The following is an 11,562-nucleotide window of genomic DNA, read 5'->3' as shown; positions in this document are numbered from 1 at the left end:
GGGCAGGGACAGAGCCAGGCAGGCTGGCTGCAGCTGCCAGAGGCACCTGAGGCTGGGAAATAAGGGATAACAACTACAATAATAATAATAATAATAATAATAATGGAACATAACTAATGGAACACAATAATAATATTGCTATTAATAAAGTATTAAACATTACAAAATTCATTAAATCCATTCTTATTATTCTGTTCCATTCGGACAGATGTCCCCCCACGGATCACTGCTCCCCTGTAGGGAAGCGGGACCGCTGCCCCGTGGGATCACGCTGGGATGTAGGGGCACAAGGCCACCCCGATGGGAAGCGGCCGCTCTGCAGCTTCGTGTTTTCTCTGCTGTTCTTCCCAAGGACAGTTGTTCCACAAAGCCCCACAGCTCCCGTGCCGTGGATTGCCGTGTTCTTGATTGTTTTCCTCGCTCTCTGTCGTTGCTGTTTGTAGAGGCTTTGAAGAGCGAGGCGGAGGGGACAAGCCTTCCTCAGTAAACTTGCCTTCCCCCTAAGGCAGCTGCAGCCCAGAGAAGCAGGCCCAGCGCCGCAGCTCAGCCTGGGACCGGCGCTGTTTACAATCCATCATTGTTGGTTAATTGCCGTTTGGTTAAATATTTACTTTGGATTAAGTTCTTTTGTGCTCTTTTCTCACCAAATAATAAACAGGGGTGTCTTTGCGGGGCTTTCCAGACGGCTTTTTAAAGATAACTGTGCGGCAGGGAAACTTCACAAAGTTATTCTCCATATTCCGTGCGTGCATTTCCCTCCTGTTGCCGTGCTATCACCTGCAACGAGCCAAACTGAAGCAGTGGGGATATCGGGCCCATTCTTGCCTGCCCGGTCTTCTGAAGCTACGCCAAGCTACAAGGAACATCCCACAGGGTTGCACTGTTTTATGGAGTGACTGCAGACTTCTTGTCAGGGCAGCTGATCCTCACGAGCATCCTCCCCACCTGCTCCGAGCCCCTGGGAGCAGCTGCTGGCTCCACGAGAGCCTTTTTTGGTACAACGCTGCGAACTCCCGTGTTCTGCAGCAGTGACCCAACCGTTATATAAACAAGGGTTTAATTTTGGAACTTTAATATTTAAGAGGCTTAAGTTTCTGTTGCTCAGACTTGTTTGCATGCGCTACCCCTCTGCAAAGCGCTTCTTACCGACGTTACGGGTCGCTGCATTATCCTGCGGTTGCGCTCATGGTCCATCTGAGCAAGGGTTTTACTCGGGGTAACTCCCTGCTTCAGCATCGCTCTGCCAGGACGGGGCAGGGTTTGTAACCCCGCATTGCCCAGGCTGCCCCTCTGGGTTCTCAGCCCGACTGCTCCCTCTGAAAAACACCAGAGAAGTGACACAGAAGGGAGTGCTGATGCTGAGCAGCGAAGGCTGACGTGCAGTTACACGGCCTGCACAAAGCGGGGCCCTTTGGAGGTGAACACAGGGCTCCATCCTGCAACGGGACCTCTCCCAGAAGCAACTTGCATAACCCATGTGCACAAACAAGGAGTGAGGCTGGAGCAGCGCCGATCCCGTCTTCAGCAGGTAGGTGGTTCGCCTTCAGCTTCTTTCTGCAGCCAGCAATCATCCCGCATAGATCCAGTTTAGCAGGTATCTCCTTGGTGGGACAGAAGCGCTGCCCATCATTTTCTGTCAAAGACAAAGACCGTTCCCCAGCTGCTGTCCTGCCAACAACTCCGCAGCCCTCACTGCTCCGTTCCGGCACCAGCCGAGAAGCTGGAGGAGCAGGAAACAAATTAAAAGCACTTGGAAGGCAAGAGTTACCATGGAGATGGAAAACCAGGTGTTTTTTTCACATGCTGTTAGGAGGTAGTAGGTCTTTCTCAAACAAACTCACGAGCTCTCGGTAACATGACTTCTGTCCCTCTTCCTTTGCAATGCTCTGCAGCTGTAAGGCAGCAGCACGTTGGTTTTAGTGGTCTCCATCAATACCACTCCCTCCAGACATCGAATGACCAAATGCCCAGCGCTGAAGCTCACTGACACACTGAGCAGCTCCCTTCAAACAGCCCCGTGCTTCCCACCTTGTGGTCTCTGCGAAATGGATTTACAGGAGGAAGCTTTCATTCTTTGTTCTGTAGGGATTGCATTTGTATTCTGCAAAGATATCTGCCTTTAAAGCAAGAATTATGTTGCGTTTCTATGACAGTCCTGCACTTTCTTACCTGGATCCCCTTGATGCGGTGGCCTTTCCATGGCACACTCATTTATGGAACTCTTTACAAGGGTAGATAATGGCAGGACAAGGGGAAATGGTCTTAAATTGAAGGAGGGGAGATTTAGGTTGGATATCAGGGGGAAGTTCTTTACCGAGAGTGGTGAGGTGCTGGCACAGGCTGCCCAGGGAGGTTGTAGAGGTTGTGCCCAGAGCCTGGTCTAGTATTAGATCTGGAGGTTGGCGGCCCTGCCTGCAGCAGGGGGGTTGGAGCTTGATGATCCCTGAGGTCCTTTCCAACCCAAGCCATTCTATGATTCTATGATGATTCTATGATTCTATGATGATTCTACGATTCTATGAATAATGTAGACCTTGCACCCTTAAAGCATGCTTAAATGGTGCCCTTTTCAGTGCCGCCCACAGCGGGCTGTGAAACGGGTAACACCTGGGGCTGGCTGCAGCACAGAGCTGCTCTCTGCTGTGTGCATCTGGCACCCCGCAGCTCTGCGGTGCCCTGTGACCGCGGCCCGTCACGCTGCCTGCTCAGCACAGTTTGTCACGTAAACAGAGAGAGGCAAATAAAGGAATCAGCCTGATTCCACGCCCTGAGCGCTCAGGAGACTTCCAGCATCCCGCCCTGTGTTCCCGTATGTTTATGCTGCAGTGCTCCCCTGCGCCCAGGGCTCGGTGCAGGCAGCGGATCGTCCTCCCGAGGTGGCTGCGGGCTGCAGGCAGCTCCCATCTTGGACGACCTCATTTTAACCTCCCCGTTTCGAGGCAGCAGTGGCATTATATAACCCAGATTTCAGCGGGTCTGCTAGCGAGGCTGCGCAGAAACAAACGTGCGCTCGCACGGGTCGGGGCGTAACGGGCTCCTTCCGCTGGTGCCCTCGCCCACGTCTCACCCGGAGCTGCCAAGGAAAGCTCCGGCTGCAGGGCTCCAGCTGCAGATCTTCAGGCTCACCATGCAGAACACACTCATGGCAGCTCTGGGGAGGGCAGTGCTAAGGATAGGACGGCTCTCAGCAGCTGAAAGCAATCCACTGGGAGCCTGGGGCTCCTGCAGGTGGACCTGTGCAGGGAGTGTGTGTCAGAGGGAAGGCCGGGACTTAGGGCTCAGCCACTCTTGGCTCATGGCTGTGTGCCTCGGATGGCCTTATTTTTCACCGTCATATCCTATCTGCTTCCCCGTGTCCTCCCGGAGCACCTCCCTCTTCTCGCCCAAGGCTCGTTGATGATAGAAACAGGGCACAGCGAATGCCACTTTCCTACAGAAGCTCCCATTCTGCAACTCCTTAACTTCCTATGAGAACCACGGACCTCCTACCCTGCCATAGATTCACCTGTAGGGGCTGTAGCAAAACGATCAAAACAGAGCAGAGAGATTAGTGCAGATGCTTCAATGCTGTGACTTACAATCACAGCCCCCCGAGGCATGCAGAATTTCCTTGTGTCCTGGCATTGGGAGGCAGAATTACCAATGCATGCTGACGTCCCATTCTGCATTCCTCATCACAGCACAGTTTCCCTGTGCTTTGCTGGCCTTGGCCGCCAGTCCTTCAGAGTTAATGGCCTGGCACTGGGCGCCCATTGCGTCCCCTGGGCAGCGCTGCTCATGTGTAGGTAATTCTCAATTGCTCATTTACACCAGCTTTTACTTTTCTATGCAATTCTTTGCCTCAGAGATGAAACTAACCCCTCTATAACTGTTGTGCAACAAGAAATGAGCGTGGAAACCGTGTTTATATGCTTACAAAAGAATATAGGTGTGTTTTCCATCCTCCCTGGGAGCCTTGCACGCGTCCTTTCTCCCTTTGGTGCTATTTGGCTCTACTGTAAAGTCTTGCACAACCTTTCTTATGGTTTAGGTTTCAGGAAATCTGGACGCTTATTCCTCCTTTGAGGAATGCCAGTTGTTACTATTGAGCAGATCCACAGCATCTCCTGAGCAGCAGCAACCATTAAATGCCTCCGTTTCAGTGCAGAAATTCGTGCTGTCCCCTCAGTGCGGCTCCAGCCCTACCCGGGCTGCATGAGAAGGGCAGGACAGGGAACTTTCGTTCTGCACAGTTCCACCAAATGGCATTGCATGGAAAATATGGGCAACAAGGTTGTTGTGTAATGCGCTCAGTGGGAGGCTGCTTCCAGGTGTTACTTAATTCGTTCATTTAAGTGCTCCACAGCAAAACCAGACGAGCCTTACTAGCTGCGAGTTCTCCTGGCGCTGTTGCCAGGGCTGGTGCGGGTGTTTGTGTCCCATCCACTCTGACACACCTTGCTCTTGTTGCCAAGTAACTAATCGTACTGCTGAGAGCCAGCATTGTGCATGAACTGCGCTGGCATTCGTCCTCTTCCTCTTCCTTCTCCCCACCTCCCACTGCCTGCGCTGGGATTGCATGGGGAATGGCAAAGCCACAAAGACGCCCTCCTGCTCTGTGCAGGCTCAGGTGATGCAGATGCAGTGGGTTTGGAAGTGCAGCTGTGACAAATGGGGCTGATGTGCACCTCTGCCAGAGCATTCGGGTTACCATGGTTACGTGTGGAAAACAGGGCTGCAGGTTAACCAGAGCCAGTGTGGCATGGAGCACAGCATCCCGTGTCGTGGGGTCTCATCTCGTGGTGAGAGGTCTCACCTTGTGTCACACTTGGTTTGGAGGAGGCCACCATCCATCCCCAGGTGCAAAGGTTCAGCCTCCCAACTCCTCTGGATGCGTTCATGCTCTGAGTCTTACAAAGGAGCTCTCCAAGTCAGTCCAGAATTCTAGATTATGGCTCCCTGCCCATCACGCGTTTAGCACCAAGGTCCATAAACTGAGAGCTGGCATCCACGTTTGCTGGAAATACCCAAAAGCCCATCCCACGGAGCAGAGCTGGTCAGTGCCAGAACCAATCTTTTTTTATCAGCAATATCTTCAGAGAGGAATGTTTGCTATTTCTGCTGGAAAACAGAAAGATCACCTACTCCCCCAGAGTCACTGTTGAAGACAAGCTCAGCCCATGGGCATCTTCTAGTCCTCAACAGCCTAAGAAGCTGCAAAGACCCTACCTACCATATAGAAGAAAACAAGAGGACTGACACTGAGTCCAGAAATGGCTTTCAGCAATAGTTCTATGAACACTGATGTGAGATGGTGCTCTGGAGGCAAAGCAGATGGCTTCAGCTCAAAGGGTGCTGGCCCACCTTCCCCAGACGACAGAGCTGACACAACGCACAGGATCCGTTGGACCATCCCAAACACGACCATCTTCCTGACTTGGTGGAAACCTTCCAGTCTGGGGAAAACCTGTCAAAACAAGGGGCAAGCGAAGCCTGGAGTGAGTTAAAGTTCAAAGAAAAATGTAAGTTCCTCTGCCAAGCAGTGCTTCTATTGACGGAAGGTTTTGGAAACTCCATTAAATCACTTCGGGACTCTGCTATTTATCTTTCACAGTAACCTGCTCAGAGAAAGCAGCAGTGGATGGCAGCATAAAGGCCTCAGAAGGAGAGGTTCTGCCAGGCTGTTTTCAGCATGTTACAGCGCACTGAGGCAGAGCTGCCTTCCAAAGAGAGAACTGCACACTCACAGGTATAAATGAGGAGGCAGAGGCCAGCTAGAAATACCACTGTTAGCTTTTTGATGTGTTAAATGCCTCCTTTTCCTGGTCTGGCTCTAAGAAGCACAAAATGACAATGTGGGGAAAAAAAAATGAAAAAGCGGTGTTTTGCGTTCAGCGCAGCCAACGGGCAAATAAATGGTGTGAACTCAATTAATCCCTTAATAATCTGGCTGATCTTTGGTTTGCTATTCGGAATACTCGTTCAAGGAAGCCTTAAAAGTTCACACCTTTGCTAGAATATACCCTTACTGCCTTGTTTTTGGGGGAGGAATAGCACTAGATGCTGGCTCAGAGGCTTAAACCCAGTCCTTGGCCAGTGCGGAGCGCTCATCCTCAGCGGTGCCTTCCCCTTTAAAGGAGTAAAATGATACGGTTGTGCACGGGCTGAGAAGGGGCTGGTTTGTGTTTTTTTTTCTTTTTTTTTTTTCTTTTTTTCTTTTCTTTTTTTTTTTTTTTTTTAAGAAAAATAGTTGGCAGGAACATGAGCAAAGCTGAAAGTATTTTCATCTGTTTTGTTTTGTAATGTTTAATGTTTTGTTTCCGACTTTGCGAATTATCCAAAGGAATCGCTCAAAACAAAGGTCTCCCAATCTGGAAGGGGAAATCAATCTACAGTTGGGTTAAGATGACTAATTAGAATTGGTCGCATAAGAAAACCAAAGACGAATTGAAAAATGAAAATATCTTATGTTTTCTTAGGGAAAAAAAAAAAAATACAGAAAAGTTCAACTTCTAATCAAGATTCGTTTGCAAAATAGTTCCCAGCTGGGAAAAGTAAGCGGGGTTCTTATATAAAAATATTTTTGAGCTTAATTTTTATTTTCTTAATGGTAGCTGGGATTTTAGAACTTACTTGTGGTCTTCCAATGGTTCTTGTTGTGTAACTGCAAAGCACACGTCCTAACTTTCAGGCTGTCGTGCTCTCCTGCTGTACGGGTGGCTGCAGAAGAGAGCAGATCAAAAGAACACCGTTTAGAAAGAAATGAAAGAAAATAAATCGGTAGTTTGAGGAGAAAAGAGATGGGAAAGGAGTCTCTTCTTCACCTCCTCTTTTTAACAAGTATTTTAAAGAGATAGTATCTTATAATTACTTATTTTTAGAAGCGTCGAGAAGCCTTAACTGAGACCGAGAGGCCAGAGCGGCTCAGCACTGGATGAGCAAAGTCAGTTTATCGCCGGGCAAAATAATTTACAACCCCAGTTTCAAGGACAACAGCGAGGTGCAAAACTCAGACAAGACTTGCACGCACCGAAGCCAGCAGGAATGCAAAAAACGCCCCGGTTAGCGACAGCACGGGGCTATTCCTGCAAAGCACAGGCAGGAAGGAGGAGGTCTCACCTCGCTGAGGTCTGCTGGTCAGCTCTGCTCTCAGGCTCCTTGCAGGGTCGGGGCTGAGCGCAGTGGGTCGGTCTGGAGCTGGGCACCACGCGGCGCTGCGACCCCGGCCCTCCGTCCATTCACGGCCTCGGTGTCCCCATGTGAAACAGGAAACCTTGGAAAAGTAGAAGTGTGGCTGTAATTAGGATTAATCTATTTTTAGCAAGCTGTCTGCTGCCCTGTCCCAGCTCCAGCTGAGATGTTTAATTCTATCTAGCTTGACTCTTTCTGTGGTTGCACTCAGGATTGATATAGAAATTCTCTTTTCAAGCTCCAGTTTGGGTATGTTTCTTTGTTTCTGTTTTGGTTGGGTAGGGTGCTTTTACAAATCAGCCTTCTATTCTACCTTATTTTTTTCCTGTACAATAGCTGGAGAAATCCAGCGCTAAAATAACACACAGAGTGCTGTACAAAAACAGTTGTACAACTTTTACTCTCATTATAATTCCTTTTACTATGTAGTTTGGAAACGTAGTCATGGAGCAGGAATGTATCGTACCCTGCACTGCACAAACAGCATGAAAGGAAACTCACCCCTTAGCAGCTGCATGGAGTGAAAACATGTCGTGGCATCACAACAATTTGTCCTAAACAGCACTGGGACAAGATGTTAAGAGGTATACGAGAACCCAGGCAAAAGTGGTCCTCAGCAAAACGCTGTTCTCCCCCTGAAAATCCAGCAATTTGCCCAGGGACATGCTCTGTTTCATATACAGAGGCGGGGGGGGTAATTTACTCTGCCCCCTACCTGTCCCCTCACCGTGTATTTTGGTGACTCATGAAGCTTCAGAGTGCTGAGTGCGGAGAACGGCTATTTCTGTGCTTCCACTGCAATCCCTGCTACCTCCAACTGTGCTGTCAGTGCACCTCAGCCATGCAGAGCACCCCCGCGGGCTCTATTCTTAGCAGCTAATAGCTGAAATAATTACTTTTGTCTCAGCGCTGTTGGCTCCTTGGATTTGGAAGCGAGCAAAACCCACAGCTTGGGAGGGTCGGGATGGCTGCAAGGCTGAGAGCAGAGCTGGGGTCAGGGGATGCCGATGCTCCAAACCTGACTTCATTACGGGGCATCTGCTCTGCTTGGAAGCAGCCTCTGTGTTCCTGTGGTGCCGTCCCTTTGAAAAGGATCTCAGCTCTTCCATCTGGGATTTCCTTCGGCTTCACAATGCCAGACTAAAGCTTTTCAAAGGGACGGCCGGGTTTGTCACCTGCAAGTTTCCATTTTGGTGCCTGCCTTATTGCACGGAAAATGCAAAGATTTTATGCAAATCCCACTACCCAGCACCAATACAGCCTTGGCGGTTGTTGGGATCTAACCCACACCTTTGGTTTTTGATCTCGACAGCAGCTACTCCATCCCCTTCCCTTGAAACCCCCACCCCCTGAAAGGACAATGAGAACCCACTCAACAGCTGAACAGTGCCTGCAATATGGCAAGAACAGAATGCACATTATACACAGCCAATTCTTTGCCCTGCGCACCTGGGTAGGTGCACAGAAACAAGTTTAGAAGTGCTCCAGAAGGGGTTTGTATTGTTCTTCATTCGCCTACCTGCTCTGTGGTTGGATGGGACCGCAGCGTGCACACGCTGGGCTGGCAATGACGCGTGTCACAGCGATGGAGGTTGAGCTAGTCACAGCCAGGAATCACTGCGAACACTCCAGGAGCCATTCCTCTGACATTCATTAATGAAAATCATCTGGAGAGCAATAAACCTTTCAGGACAAAAAAAAACAAACTAACAAAAAAAACAAAGCAAAAAGAAACAACCACACGCTAAACCTAAACGTCTGTCGTGACTCAGTAACTTTTCTATTATTGTCGCAGCAGAAGGAAATTCAACGCACTGTGCACGCTGCAGAACATGCCCCCATAGGACAGCACTGCAGGACCACGACCGATCTGTCGTTGCCTACGTCCACGTGAAAACAGAAGCAAAACTTTAAAGTTTTATTTCTGCTTTTCTTTGAAAAATGAAAGAAAGTGCCTCCTCTAAATAATTTCCTATCAGTTTCCTCTAAAAGCCGCACTGTTCCGGCAGCTTCTGTTTCAGATGGCTGTTAAGTCTCTCTAATTGACTTCTGAGTAATAAGGACTACAATTAAGCGAGAGGCGCAGCTGGAGCAAGATGTAGGATGTAGGAACTCCCGGATTTCCATCTCAGTTTTGACCCTGAATCCACATGCAATCTGAGTCAAATTATTGAACCTTTATTTGATTCCGTCTCCCCCTATACAAAACCGCATCAATTTCAAATGCAATGCAGGATGCCACGTCAGCACCTGAGAAACATCACTCGGCTTTCAGGACGTTTCGCTGGCAAACTGAAGACCTTTGTGCTCAGCATTATTACTCAGCAAGTGTGACATTAACTTGCCCACATTCTCCTGACTGTTTGCTCCGTCACCGTGCAGCTGCCCGCTCCCAGGGTGACGCGCTGAGACGTCATTCACGTGGATGCTGAGGTCGGGCGCTACACGCATTTACAGCTGCACGGACTTGCTGAGTCCTGGGCAGGAATTCGTTTGGCATCGCTGAGGCCTTTGGCTTATTTGATCTCAGCCTTTTAGTTAAACAGGAACATGCCCTGATTTTAACAATCGCAGCTTCCTGCAGTTGGGAGGAAGGTGTGGCTGATGGCATTTAAAGTGGAACCGGAGCCAAGCCCTCACCAGCGGGAAGTTAAAGCGCTGCGCAGGGCTCCGCTCGTCATTAAAAAGACCAAGGACCTTTCTTCAGGGACAGCCAAGGTTATTTTATCACCCACAGTACCACAAGGCATTAGATGACATTTGCAAGCGTTAGATTTTCATAACTTCGCTCTCCATATGTTATTGCTATTAAGGCCGTTGTAGCATGACAGCAGAAAATAACACAGAAGATGCCAGAGAACTGAGGATGCAGCTCTACGTTCTGTTGGCATACAAGCAACAGCAAGCCTGCACTTCTGGTCGCTGATGAATTGCTTCCCCATCCTTCCCCAAACACCTACCCCACTTTAGAATGGACACAGCCACTACAGCACACACACACAGACCCCTCTGCCCTGCCTCCCACCGCTGCCGTGGGCTCTTTCCAGCTGCCAAGCTTGCTTTCTAGCACTGGACATTGCTTCCTCACAGTTCTTACAAAACCATAATTCAGATGATTAAAAAAAAGTAAACAATAAGGCAGTACCATGTATGTCCATAGGCTCCACTTAAAACAGGAGCATTGATTTCTACCACGGAATCATAGCTTTTATTTCATCTGCTTGCTTACTTCAGCTCACAGACACTGCCATATCCCAACCAAGCTTTCCATCACGCCGTGTGTTTTCCAGTTGTGTACCTGAGTGCTTCGCACGGCACAGTGCCTTTGATCCTTCTTGGGAGCTCAAGTGCCGCCATAAAGTAAATACTTTATGATCAGGGAAAGGTAGAAATGTCCCACGGCTGGTCATTTTCAAACAACAGCAACCCATTAAATAAACGCTGCCTTTCCCTTGAAAGCAACCAAAAGCGTGTAATTTGAAATAAATCACAGCTCCGTTCTACTTTCTTAATATACCACCGTTGCTGGGAGCCAAGCGTGCCCATCAGCCATCCCACTTCCCAGGCTCTCTCCTTCATCCCACTGCCACGCTCGGTGCTTGGGGGCTGCGGGGTGGCTGCTGTCTGCACGCTGCTGGCACCTCCCCGGGGCACTGCAGATCGGCTGCAGGCAGATGGGGCAACCGGGGAATGTGGAAATCCACCCAGCCCCTGCGTGTTGGTTGAGCTTCTGAGATAATTCAGGGGTAACGGAAACCAACCAACTGCACAACCTCGCACAAAACGCTGGCCTACTTTAGAGCATCTCCGCCGAGTGACTCATTTCAGTAGCTGAAGCACTCTTACAATTAACTGAAATAGTTAACATTTGCAGCTTTGGCCACAGAGCGGATCTGTAAGGCTTGAAGTCCCATGGGTTTGGTCGCGTAAGAAACCCCATCCTGCAGCATTTTGTTGATCAAGCACTACTTCTCTTGGTCACAGAGAGGTCTGCATCAGATACGAGGAGCCTTGTGCACTCCCTGTACTGCTGTCTGACTACTCGATTCACAAGGGTCAGCTCTTCACCCCACGCCGAGAGCCTGCACTGCCCTCCCACATCCCTAGCTCCTGTCTTTCTTCTTTGGGCAGAATTGTATCTGAGAAACCAGGAGCTTGCAATTCTTCTCATTTATGTCTGTGTGTAACAGGTGTCATTTTCAGTGTAGTACAGACAAATCCCAAAATAGCTCAGGCTCTTCAGACGCTGCAAAGGGAAAAAAAAAAAAAAAAAACAGTGGTTACTTCGGCTTTGGTTGTAGTGAAAAACCCAAAGCTCACAGCCAGCTCCAGAGTTCAGCACTAAAATGGCAGATGCCTTTGTGTAGCGGCGATCTCTCCCGATACTGAGGT

General features: G+C 49.3%; 1 protein-coding gene and 1 long non-coding RNA gene across 5 annotated transcripts in view; one reads left to right on the top strand and one right to left on the bottom strand.

Moving 5' to 3' along the window:
• LOC110388383 overlaps nt 1-669 on the top strand; it is a 1,184-nt gene extending 515 nt beyond the window's left edge. The window contains exon 2 of the long non-coding RNA XR_002432875.1: nt 209-669. This is a non-coding gene — a long non-coding RNA (uncharacterized LOC110388383). The remainder of the gene's footprint in view (nt 1-208) is intronic.
• CD46 (CD46 molecule) overlaps nt 4,089-11,562 on the bottom strand; it is a 32,628-nt gene continuing 25,154 nt past the window's right edge. The window contains exons 13-17 of one of the 4 annotated variants that reach the window (XR_002432863.1): nt 10,469-11,416; nt 8,690-8,853; nt 7,099-7,252; nt 6,613-6,699; nt 4,089-5,446 (exon numbers count right to left, since the gene is read on the bottom strand). The gene's annotated coding sequence lies outside the window, so the exon portion shown is untranslated. The remainder of the gene's footprint in view (nt 5,447-6,612; nt 6,700-7,098; nt 7,253-8,689; nt 8,854-10,468; nt 11,417-11,562) is intronic. The other 3 variants (XR_002432864.1, XR_002432862.1, XR_002432865.1) reach the window with 3 other exon arrangements.

Source organism: Numida meleagris, chromosome 25 (genome assembly GCF_002078875.1).
Source record: "Numida meleagris isolate 19003 breed g44 Domestic line chromosome 25, NumMel1.0, whole genome shotgun sequence".
In the NCBI taxonomy this organism is placed as follows: Eukaryota; Metazoa; Chordata; class Aves; order Galliformes; family Numididae; genus Numida; species Numida meleagris.
Note: the sequence above shows the minus strand (reverse complement) of the source record. Positions and strands in the feature narration are given on the sequence as shown.